We start from the raw sequence: 11,140 nt of genomic DNA on the forward strand, positions 1-11,140 counted from the left end.
CCACTCCTTAGCAAATACAACCTCGAAATACCATATTAAAATAATGTAATACCTATTTTTCCAGGGGCTAAATGTCCCTAGTTTAATATAGGGCTGAACATGGTCAGGAACCCTATAGGGTGAAGTAAAGTATACTTCACTAAAGTAAAGTAAAGTAATCGCCTATTTTTTCAGGTGGGGCTTAACGTTCAACTACCAATTAGGTGTCGTGGACGGAGGCGACTGGCAAACTTACTTTACTGTTAATTTCTTTTATTAAACATTAAATAAAATACAAGGCCTAGACCGGGAATCGAACCCAGTACCACAATACAGGTCTCGCTTCTAACCGCTCGACTGCCGTGGCGCTATACTTCACTATAATTGAGTAATAAATAAAAATTAGCTTTTCGGGATCTCCCATTTGCTTCTAGTTAGAACTCATAACTCGGAACTCGAAAAGAAAACTACTTCACCATTCCATGACGTGCAAAGAACTTCCAAGCAGCTCTCTATCAAAATCAAACCAGTTTCGTTCACACTCCTTCTTCTTCGTTGTTGTCGTCGTCGTCGTCGTCCACGAATTCCATGTACCTTGCTACCATACAGAACGACGAGACAATCATGAACCAATGCTACTTTTGCTCTCTCAACGCCTTCATTCAGAGCATGAATTTTGCTGTTAGCTTCCTTTAAGAGGATTACAACAATCTCCTTATTACCCGCTACGTACCGGTTGATCAGGATGATCTTCGAATGCTATAAACCTCACTATAGTAAACTTGCTTTTTTTAAAAAAATGACTGGAAACATGGCATTTTTAAAATCAAAGAAAGCAATGAAGGTGCCAAATCATGCTTTACATCAGTGCTATAAACAGGTACTACAGTCTGGATTAATTAAACTTTTAACGAGTTTTACAGGCTCATTTTTGTCTTTACATACTTTATCAAAACAGGAACAAAATTTAGCATTTTTTTAAAAATAATGGCGCTACTTATCAGCATCATTTATTGCAGAAATATACTGCAGTGTGAAAATAAATAAAATACTACAAAGAAATAAATAAATAATAAAAAACAATGGCGCTATAGTACATAAAGTGTAGAAAACAAAGAATTTCAATGAATTGTTTGATAACAATTCCACCAAATTTAAATAAGAGGCTATTTAAATAAAATATGTTACCTTTCTTGTACAATTAAAAGATGGACGTAAGAATAAATCAGGATATTTGTTCAACCAGAATAACGGTCTTAGGATAATACATCGAGCGAGGCGAAAACAAACCAAGAAACCGGAAGTACTAAAAAAAAATGATTTTAAAGAAAAAAAAAAATCAAAACTTAAAAGAACAAAATTTTGGAATAAAATTGTAAATAAAGACTCCGGGGACCAGGCCGAGTCCAGACTGAGCGAGTACGAGGTGCTCCGTCTATCAGCGGCCGCAGTATTACTAGTGGGAACGGTGAGAAGGCGGCCAGGCGGTGACTATGACCGCACCGCGATCTCACACACCACCGCCGCCGCACCCGGGGGCAGAGAGTAGAGGCGGCTGAGAATTTAGTGCGCCAGCGCGGGACTACACGAACTGGGTTCGATCTCTTCCAACGAAAAGCGGCCGGCCTCCTCTCTCTCTTTGCCTGGTAGTGAGTAAGAGCGCGACAGAGTGGAAGACCCGACCAACCCAATCTGCCAGTGTTGGGGATACGATGGGTGCGCGACTGTTCCTATACAAACCCAAATACCTACTTCCTCCACTTAGGATAAACTGTCCAGTAGGGAGAAACTAACAAGTATTTTTACTTTCGCTTACTCTTATTGGGGGATGTGTTAGGATAATGTCAAACTTTTAAAATAGATTTCACTAGAATACCACTTTTCACTTACTGTAGTGTACATTCTAGGTACTAACTTGTAAAATTTCTTCGAATTCCTAATTTCAAAACATATTTAATTGTTTCTAACGTAATGGTTCGGAGAGTAACATCTGTGCAATAACACGTCATTGAAGCCTTACGTATTCATCCCCAAAATTCCCTTAAAACTAATTCCGCCCCCTCCCAAAATCAAGCAAAATTACGTACAGCTATCATGTAAATAAGAATACGAAACGAAAATCAAAGGATTTGGTAAAGAAAACCTCAAAAAAGTGAAAATCCAATAGTCATTTAATTATACCCAAGAGGCAATGACGTAAGATTCTCGTTAAGGTCTTATTAGAGGGAAGAATACTCATCCCCTCACCCCAAAAAGTCCCTTTAATCGATATGTCCTGGGGAAATTTCTCAAAAAAATTTTGTAGACTAACACTAACGAGTTTCTTGAGTCATCGTTAAGAGTCATTAAACGCTCAAAAAGGTGGTACTTTCGGCCGCTAGGGATTTCGATCACTAGGTTGTAATCATGCTACCTGCAATATTTTGAAGTTATTCCCCCTGAATTTTTGAAACCACTTGTTCAGCCACTAGAGCGTCAAAGTGGTATTTCCGATGGCAACTCGAAAAAAAAAAAAATTTAACGATCGCAATAATCTTACACAATAAACGACAAAGTGACGAATAAAAAAAAAAAGAATCATTTTGACGTTGAATTACTTTTTTTTAAGACGATGAGAGGCTAGCTAAAACATCGATTAAACGCACATGTTCGTAGTTTTAAAACTGGAACAAGTTATCAAGTGAAATAAAGTAAGACGTTGTGTTGCAATAGAAGTGGCCATAAAATTTTATTTTAAAAACCTTGGACATTATTGGGGAATAATAATTATTATTGCTTTTTTTTAAAAAAAAAAACGCTTCACATTAAAAACATGTCGCTTATCAGCTGAAGAAGTTTATTTAAGGCGGCGGCTTCTTTGTAAAGGCTACTTTTCAGCTCTATTAAACCAAATAATAAAAAAAAAAAAGCATACAAATATTTCTAGCATGAGTATTCATAGTTAAATCTTAACTATGAACCATTCTTGTAACCTCTTCTCCTAACCTTCACACACAAAGCCATGTTGACGAATGCTATGGTGGACGGAGAAGGCGGATAAATCATTTAACCTTTAACCTGCATATATCGATATTAGAAATTATCATTTAAACTAGAATTTTTACTTATAACAAAACATAAATAATAGAAAGTAATTTAAATATTCCAAAAATTACTAGATAACGAGCCCGAACTACGCGCTAGTTGATAGTTATTTTTAGATGTATTTACAATTTCTAGTGATAGAAAATTCCACACAGTAAATAAACTCTTAACGCGATTATCAATTTAAAAAATTAGAATCAATAAATTTATTCGTAAGAAATATATTTGATTTTATCCGATGTAATCACCACATTTTTATCGTATCCCTGACCAAAATTTTAATTACATTAAATTAATTAAGTGCCGAAGATACCCGCGTGATGCAGCATTTCCATGGTGATCTCAAATCTTCAAATAACTACTTTTCCAACAAGTAAACGTTACTTTGTGCAGCTTTCCCTCCTCTATGTATTATATATAATGGAAAATACGTGGCACCATCACACATCCCCGAAACACGACCCCCCACAAACCCATTTCCTCGACAACCATCTTCTCATCCTCCGGATGGAGACCCACAAACTGGGAGGAAATTAAATTTGCCAAAACCAGTTACTCCCAAGAATTACACAACATGTTTCAACAACATGGTGAAGTGATAAACTTCCAAGACGATATAAGACCAAAACGTAATAAGGATGTGCATCTTTTCCACAGCTGACGTCTCATTCAATATCAGTTATTTTGTAGTTGGACAAGTTTTCTCTAAAGTTTGGTTAAGAACATTTCCGGCCGACTATAACTAACAAACGGATTTCAAACATCGATCAAATATTCTACGGCGTAACTTATCTTTACCCGATCTTTAAATCAACACCTTAATGGTTTTGGTCAGCTATATGAATGCTTACTGACCGCAATTAATGCGTTACGACCAATTTTCTATTCTCACACAACAGCAGCAAGAGAAGGTTATTCTTAATGGTGTAGATTTTCAAATTTGGTTTATAATTGGAAATATATCTGTTTTAAGGTCCCCTGAATTCGGAAAAATGATTTTTACAAATGGATGAGGGCATTTATGGAACAGCGAACTCAAAAACAATAGAATCCCTCTTCTGGCAAGTCTTTTGCAATGACGCAGATGTAACGCTGTGTCTAAAAGCGAACGTCTATGTTTTGCATTCCTGCCACTCCTGCCCACAAGAATATCTCAAAATACAAACAGAGCTACAAAAATGGCGATTTATTTCTTGTTTTTGCTTCAAAGATACAGGAAAAACAAATGGATTTAAGGAGAAGGGAAGCGATTCCAGAAAGTGAACGCTTGGATGTAAGATTACTGTCCCTCATTAGCTAGGAGGATTCGTACCACTTGTAATTTGCACCTTGGAAGGTTGGAGATTGAACCCCTCCAACCGGAAATATAGTACGATAGAAATAATGTAACTGAAACTAGACTATATACATTATTTAGGAAAATCCCCTCACTAAGACTCGATTAAATGGCTTAAATCACCTAAATTTCCACAGAAATAGAATCCATCTGTTGTCCGCATTCTAAACATAATTCTTTTATCTAAAAACTCGCCTTAAGTTTAGATTAGATTGTTATAAATCCATTGTTTGTGCATAAAATCAATGCATAACCATAGAATGTATCAATACGCAGCTAAGCTATAGTGCATGATTTATATGGTACAGACTTGGGAGGTGGGCAATTGGTGATTGTGCGATGCTCTAAACAGGAGCATAATACTTAGATTGCTGTACACATCGTAATCTACATTAATGTTCCTGTTATGCTGCTATCTCGGCCGACAATACTCCCTGGGATAGTACCTGTAATTACAACATATTAATGGGGCCCTTAATATATTATCGATATGACTGGAAGCCAATATATTGTGTGCTAAATCGCACTTAAGTGGTGGGATATACCCAGGACTATCCAGAATCGTACGAAAACTTTTTTAGAAAAACGTTTAATAAAAACCTGTCACGAGTAAAATATAGGTACTAGCTTCAAATCACTATAAGTTACATTTATATTCTATTTTAGATACTATAATAAGATAATAACTCACAATATTCTAGATTAGACATTTTCAGCTAACTCCAAATTTTCCAATGGGAAATACTCTGACACCGTACAGGAAAACCTATCCTTATATCATCCCCACCTCAGAAAACTGCACTTTAACGAATTCCCCAAAAACTAAAACAGAAGAAATATTACAAAAAAAAAAAAGTTATAAAAGTATATAATCGATTTAAAAATTTGAGAGAAAATCGTCCGGGAAATCTCATGAAAATGAAAAGTTTATTTAGTTAAATCCTACTTCCAGTTCAGGCATTTTAGCTAACCAACTTCCTGTATGTCCTAAAAAAAGAAGGTTTTCCAACGAAATATGTTTTGAGTTCTTGAAATTTATCATTTTTTTAAGTTGAAGTTGATTACAAAATATTCAAGCACCATTTTCCAAATAACTTTTCAGATTCAAGGACCCACAAAATGGAGATATAGTCCTGTGTGAACTCAAAAATAGAAAATCTAGACGATTTTCCGAAAAATTTTTACAGTAGCAATAAATTGCGTTGAATCCAACCAATCAAAGTATATCCGCTGTAAAATTCATAAAATTTAGAAAACTTTTGAAGTAAACGTAAATGGTGGACTAAGTAGACACACTTCCTGCAATGGAAAAGACTAAGGGAAAGAAAAGGTACACATGAGGCTAAAATAAACAAAACAACAGCAACAAACAAATGGAACTTGAGATAATATAATTCGACAATGTTTACTTTGATTTTATGGGCTTCCAGTATGAACATATATCCATTTTGGAAATGGTGTGTTTTGTCCGGTAAAATACATTAAAACCTAGGACTCATACCTGGACAAAAGTATGGGCCCCATAAAGATGGTGCCTATTTGTCCAGACATAATGGCTACCCTATCTTTTTTCTTTATTATCTCGCTTATGAGTGACACTTATTCCGTTTGGTTAACCGCTACTTCATGATTACAGAAAATAGCAAGAAATATGGTTACCAAATGATGAGGTTAGATTTGAAATTGATAAATTTTACTTCCTCTATTAACAGGAATGAGGAAGTAATGCAATTAGGTAAAACTAAATTCAAATTTGGACTTTTGGGTGCGTATTAAGCTTCTTTTTTTTTAATGATTTAAGGCGCATCAACAGCTGAGGTCATTAGCGCCCGGAGCTTTTTCCAGTGCACTGCCGGCCTCCGGACAGTGTTCTCTCGTTACAGACAACACTGTCCATCACCGGACAGTGAGCTGTAAGAAGCTCCTAGGAAGAAAAAATCTAAGGGTCAGCAGCTGGATTCGAACCCGGGACCTCCGCGTGGGAGTCCAGTATGCTAACCTCATAGCTAATCCCTTCCCTATTAATCCTTATTAAAATTTATTTAAGATAAACCCAAAACAGGTCTTTAGAAGAATGCCTAACTAGTATAGAATTGCCCATAAACGAATTTAAACTAACAATCATTATAAATTTAAAAGCTTGATAAGTATTTAAGCCGAGATGATCTTTACATGGGTTGTACGTTAATTTCGTGTAGCAATTTACATTATTCAAGTTATAAAAATTTCCATTAATTAAGATAAAATGTAAACACATATCAACTAAAACACAATTCGTAGGATAACATCTGAATACTTAATTTTGAACACGCAACAATTTAATATATATATACATACATAATTTCTTTTAGAATATTATAAACTCGCTCGATTTAAAATATTATATATTTAATAATAAAAAATAATACAAGTTTTGAATTTTGTTAAAAAACAAAAACCAGATGAATGAAACTGACATGACATCCTCTAACCACAATTTACGTGATTAAATTTACTTAAAATTGTGTAAAAAACGATAACAATTGGCTTCAACAATAAACACGTACATGGCAAAATAGAAAAAAGGGACACTTTTTGAAGGAAGCGTGACGTCACAGCTACACCCATTAACTCCAAACAATCCATACTCTTTATCAAAAAAGTTTCAAATAAATGATGGTTCAAATAAAACTTTTGGGTGTCTGCTTAGAGAATTACAGAAAAGACGAAAAAAGAACTATCATTAATAACTGGTGTTATAACCGTACAATATGCTAAAAGAGTGCTTTAGAGAAGAAATGACGTAAATTTCAATTTAAATGGAAATCAACTACTTTATTTTTTTCTCATTTTGTCTTACACATATTATGGTAGGCCAATCATTACGATCAAATTTCGATTTTTCCCAAGAAATCATTACGATCAAATTTCGATTTTTCCCAAGAAATCATTACTAGACCTCAAATTTAGTATTGACAGGGAAAACTTTATTTCCAAAATTAGATATAAACTTTCCTCTTACTGGATGCGGATTGTAAATGTAACATGATTCTACAATAAGATGAGAAAAAATGTAATAAAAAAAATCCTAACCATGACATCACAATAACTACGAGAGTCGTTTGAAAAGTCCGTGCAAAAATAAAAACTACTTAATTTTTTGGGGTAAACCTTTTTTATTTTTCAACATAGTCTCCTTTTAGGCTTATACACTTCGTCCAACGCTGCTCTAGTTTTTTGATCCCTTCCGAATAATAGGATTTGTCCAAGTCTGAAAAATAGCCATTCGTTTCTGCAATCACCTCCTCGTTTGAATAAAATCTTTTTCCTGCCAGCCATTTCTTCATATTGGGGAACAAATAGTAGTCCGAGGGAGCCAAGTCTGGAGAATAGGGGGGATGTGAAACGAGTTGGAACCCTATTTCCATTAATTTTGCGACCACAACTGCTGAGGTGTGAGCTGGTGCGTTGTCGTGATGGAAAAGGACTTTTTTGTGGGCCAATCGTGGGCGTTTCTCTTGCAGCTCGGTTTTCAAACGGTCCAATAACGATGAATAATATGCACTTGTAATAGTTTTACCCTTTTCCAGATAGTCGATGAGGATTATTCCTTGCGAATCCCAAAAGACAGTCGCCATAATCTTTCCGGCCGAAGGAACGGTCTTCGCCTTTTTTGGCGCAGATTCCCCCTTGGTAACCCATTGTTTAGATTGTTCTTTGGTCTTAGGAGTGTAGTGATGTATCCATGTTTCATCCACAGTGACGAAATGACGCTTAAAGTCCTGCGGATTCTTCTGGAACAGCTGTAAACCGTCCTTGCAACACTTCACACGATTTCGTTTTTGGTCAAGCGTGAGCAATCGCGGCACCCATCTTGCGGATAGCTTTGTCATGTCCAAATGTTGATGCAAAATATTATGTACCCGTTCATTCGAGATGCCCACAGCACTAGCAATCTCACGCACCTTCACTCTTCTGTCATCCATCACTATATCATGGATTTTATCAATGATTTCTGGAGTAGTAACCTCAACAGGGCGTCCAGAACGTTCAGCGTCACTTGTGCCCATTTGGCCACTCCGAAAATTTTGAAACCACTTATAAACTGTTCTAATCGAAGGTGCAGAGTCACCATAATGTTTATCAAGCTTCTCTTTAGTCTCCTGAGGCGTTTTGCCTTTCATAAAGTAGTGTTCAATCAACACACGAAATTCTTTTTCGTCCATTTTTTGAAAATCACTCGACTTCCTCGATTCAAACGAATGCCAAACACAAAGAAATAGACTGATCTGGCTGAAACTTGGTGCGTGTTCTTCCAAGAGATGCTACTAACTAAACATAACCTCGATACGCGCCAGTAGTGCTATCTCTCTGACTTTGCACGGACTTTTCAAACGACCCTCGTATAATGAAGCCGATTCATTAGCATTAGCACAACGACAAAACTAAAAGACCTTTGTAAATAGATTACAAAATTAAACTCACCAGTGACATCTATGGACAAGAATGGAAAACATTATATACTGACACAATCACAATCCGCTTAAATTGCATTAATTCGTATTAAATTTTATCTCAGATTATTTATAATCCAATTCTGTTTTAGAGGATTTATTAAATCATAAATAGGCGGGAAGTAGTTCCTTTTTTGTTTCTCTCTATCTGTGACAGAAACATGAAACGTCAGTAGGAACTAGTATTTATAATTAGAACTCTAGAAATAGAAATATAGGTTGGGATATTTAGGCACTGTGGAGGGTCGCTAGGGAGGTCTTTGGATATCCTGCATTGTGCGAGGCAAGATAGCCGTGTAACGAAGACTGATCCGAGAGATAACCTTCCCCCAGTGGCGATAGACGCTTTTCGGACAATTACTTGAGACTAGAATGCTTCATATGTTTTATATATCCATATATATATATCTCCCCCACAAGCCTCTGAAAGTCAAGGCAACTTCCAGCGGTACAGCGAAATCAGCGGACTAGGCTGAGTGCCCAGGTCCATTTAATCACCCCTCTTATAAGGCCCGTTAGGGTCAGAAGGAAAAATAAAAACCTTAAATCAGTCAGACTTAGGTTACGTTATAAATCTCAGCCTCTTGCGAACCCAGAGAAGACCTATACACATGAGCGACTGCTGGGTAATCTTGGACTAGAAGGGCGAGATTCATACTTCTAGAACAACTAAGGATATTTACCCCATAAGCCACTTTTCTTCACAGGGTAGTGCTGCTTCACTAAGAGTCCATGTGCAGACGCCATTAAGAGGTCTCAGTTTTTCAACATCGCAGGCTGCAATATGTGATAGCTGACTTGTTGGAGCCGAAGGAGAGCAAGTCGCTAAAGGATTAGTGGGCTAAAATCCTTGTAACCCAAAAACATGAAGTTCTTGATCAACTAGAACTTTCAAAAGAATGGTAGCCTCGTAAGCGTGCCTTAGAGGGTCAGGATCTTCCTACCCTTCAACAATAACAACAAAAAATCACAATGGCAGTAAATAATCAAGAAGATGAAACATTAAAATCAAGACAACAGTAACGCACAGTAAAAAATTGAAAAATCGACTGACCGAGAAATAAGAAATTTCATTTCATTGTTTTGCCAAAGTTGTAACTTACTAATCCAAAACATTAATAATTCATCCTGAAAAGCTAATATTTTCTAGTAATCAGATAAAGCGTCTTAAAAAGCATTTAAAAGTAAATACACTTTTAATGAAAACGAACCTTTAAGTACCAACCATTTTCTGCGTGCTACTTCTGAATTCTAGATAACTAAGTCCTTCTGAGGCAGCTAAAGTTTCTAATAGTTTCTACGCCCTGTAAATAAATAAACTAAATTAGCTTTACACGTCTTCCTCTAAGCACAATTCTTAAGATTTTTCAAGCTCAAGGTTCGAACAGTTTAAATTCTGAGTAAATAATGTGATGGATTTTAGTGCTCTTGAAATTTTTTTTTTTTTGCGTTTATTTTTGCTCCAATCAGCGCGTTGGCGCTATAAGTAACAGTGATAACAGTAACAACAATAACAGAAGAATACGAGTGGAGAAGTTACCCAGCGATAACACTCCAAAATAGGCTATTAGTCGCTCTCTTCACTTGAGAGGAGATCACGAGGCCACTGTCTCTTAAGGCGTCTTGTCGGGTTGTCAGGAAGAGTTCTAGAAGAAAGATTTTTAGCTAGAGGATTTATATGAGATTGCAGGTTGTAGTGGAGTTTTCTGTATCTTGTTTTAGTAACTTGTGTGACAAAAGGAATGTTTAGGTCAGTGTGTATAGTCAAGTTGGAGACATAAAAAGGAGCGTTTACAATAGTTCGAAGAATTTTAGATTGTAGAGATTGATTCCTTTGAAGATTGGAGCGTTTGGTTGAACCCCAAAGCTCTACTCCATACGCCCAGATGGGTTTTAAAATAGATGTATAAATTAGCCTTTTGTTGTCCAGAGAGAGTTTTGATCTGTCGTCTAAGAGTCTTTTAAGTAGTTTGAAAAAAATAAATAAATAAAACTGAGTCAAAATTCGAACTTGAAAAGTGTGGAGAGAAAAAAAAGGACAAAAATTAGTTTTTCCAGTAGAATTTTCACTTTAAAAAATTATAGAAACCACTGAATTTATTGTTTAATGTACTATTTCTTGTAGAAGTTAAGATTTTTAATTATCATCAGCCAGTTTCCATTCTAAGTTTGTGGTTACCGTCCAGATGCTCAAGGTTATCTAGAAAATGTAAGTGCTATCTTGGCCATAAAATCTTTATGAGTTATC

General features: G+C 36.0%; 1 protein-coding gene across 9 annotated transcripts in view; it reads right to left on the minus strand.

The window, feature by feature from the left end:
• sfl (N-deacetylase and N-sulfotransferase sfl) overlaps positions 1 to 11,140 on the minus strand; it is a 68,149-nt gene that overhangs the window by 50,764 nt on the left and 6,245 nt on the right. For 2 of the 9 annotated variants that reach the window (XM_074126400.1, XM_074126393.1), the window contains exons 2-3: positions 10,104 to 10,196; positions 5,091 to 5,221 (exon numbers count right to left, since the gene is read on the minus strand). The exons of 1 other annotated variant lie outside the window; for it this stretch is intronic. The gene's annotated coding sequence lies outside the window, so the exon portion shown is untranslated. Of the gene's footprint in view, positions 1 to 1,167; positions 1,431 to 5,090; positions 5,222 to 9,575; positions 9,593 to 10,103; positions 10,197 to 11,140 lie in introns of those variants that run through there. 6 more of the 9 variants (XM_074126397.1, XM_074126396.1, XM_074126395.1 and 3 more) reach the window with 5 other exon arrangements.

Source organism: Rhodnius prolixus, unplaced genomic scaffold (assembly GCF_049639745.1).
Source record: "Rhodnius prolixus isolate KJV_2025 unplaced genomic scaffold, Rpr scaffold_3, whole genome shotgun sequence".
NCBI lineage: Eukaryota > Metazoa > Arthropoda > Insecta > Hemiptera > Reduviidae > Rhodnius > Rhodnius prolixus.